Here is a 1770-nt window from a genome sequence, read left to right on the forward strand (position 1 = left end):
GAGAGAGAGAGAGAGAGAGAGAGAGAGAGAGAGAGAGAGAGAGAGAGGGAATTGTCTCACTATGTAATCTAGCCTGGCCTTGAACTCTTGAACTTGCATTGATCTTCCTGCCTCAGCTTCCTGAGTGCTGGGGTCATAGACATGAAGTACTCTGCCCTGCCAGGTAGAAATATATTTTTGTAAAAAATCTGGACTGTACACCTCTTCCTTGAAATAAAACAAAGCAAAGCAGAATAAGGCATAATTGCTGTCATCACTCAGATGTTTACCAAATTGGGGGTTAGCCTTCCAGAGTTTTCTCATTTGAATAAATACATATTTTAAATGCAAACCCCTGTGACCTATTTTATGTTTTATTTTTCCCTACTTCTTGTCAGTGCACACTTGTGTACTCTAATTTTTTTCCAGAGCCCAATACCTGGTTGTGCCTGTGGAATGACATTAAGCCTTTCCATGCAAGAGTCACCTTGTAGGAAATCTCCATCAGGATCTCATGCTTCAGCCATGTTTGGGGCCCAAGATACATTCTTTAAACATTCTCAAGGGTGGTAGAGCATCATACTTTGAAAGATGGATTCAATTTCTAAAACAAGCTAATAACTTTCCACAGTCCAGTGTTGTCTGCTGAGAAAAACCATTTGGGGCCAAACTTGATATATAGCTATAGCAAGCTAGATTAGATTTTCTAGGTGATTTGTTGGAGAAGAAAAGAAGGTGAAAGTAAATATTCATCGGACATATAGTATGGCTCCATGAGGCAAATACTTTAAACCAGATCTAAACGTCCGCATAAGAGTGTAAGTGTGGCAATTGTCCCCAAAAGGATGCTTGGGGGCCATTAGAATCTCTTGCTGAGCTTGTTAAAAATACTCATAAAGCCAGGGTTAATGAGCAGGGGTCAAAGAGAACATGAAATTTATTTGTAATTGCTGTTGCAACTGTTCAGCAGGTACTCCACAACAGTTTCACATTTCTTCTTTGCTGATATAACTTCGCTTTTGTTTGGAATGATGATATACTAGGCTAAAAGAAAAAACGCTCCCTTGCCATGAGGGATGGTATATGACACAGTTCTGGCATAGGAGCTGAAAGCAGATGCTCCTAGGGAAAACAGGCCTTTATAATAAGGTGATACAGTCCTTTGGCCCTCGCACATACTCACTAGGTGTTTCACAGACTGCCAGGGGAAGCAACCACCCCCTTGAGCTAAAGGAAAGGCAGACTCAGGCCAGTGATGACAGTCAGAAAAAGATCTTGCACCCTTCATGTAATGTTCAAGTGGCTGCTCTAGTTCTATGCTGCCTGCTTCTAAATTTCTTCTTGTTCCATGAGGAAAAAAAAAAAAACCTATCTGTTTAAGCAACTGTTAGTTATTTAATTGCTTGCAGCTGAATGCAATCATAACTGATAAGGTAATGTTTTAATATTTTACAAGGGAGAAATGTATTTACATATTGTATAATTAAAAATGAAAAATAATTTAAATCCCCACAGATTTCTGGGCCATACATCACACTGAAATAGAATCTTTGAGGTAGGATGCATATATTTGTATTTTAGCAAACTCTCAAGATGAATCTGACTTACAATAAAAGGGAAGAATCATTTCCATATCTGTTAATAATATGATCCCCATTCTATAGATAAGAGCATTGAGGCCCAACTAAGTTAAACAACTTTTTGTTGTTGTTGTTGTTCTGGTGCTAGGGGTAGAAGCAGAATCTGGCATGTGCTAGGCAAGCACTCTACCACTGAACTACATCCTCAGCT

At 39.2% G+C, this 1770-nt stretch overlaps 1 protein-coding gene across 6 annotated transcripts in view; it reads left to right on the top strand.

Annotated features, from left to right (window-relative positions):
* Window positions 1-1770, top strand: part of Tom1l2 (target of myb1 like 2 membrane trafficking protein) — a 136739-nt gene that overhangs the window by 49916 nt on the left and 85053 nt on the right. The window lies entirely within an intron of this gene.

The sequence above is a fragment of the Octodon degus genome, unplaced genomic scaffold (genome assembly GCF_000260255.1).
Source record: "Octodon degus isolate 3935 unplaced genomic scaffold, OctDeg1.0 scaffold00122, whole genome shotgun sequence".
In the NCBI taxonomy this organism is placed as follows: Eukaryota; Metazoa; Chordata; class Mammalia; order Rodentia; family Octodontidae; genus Octodon; species Octodon degus.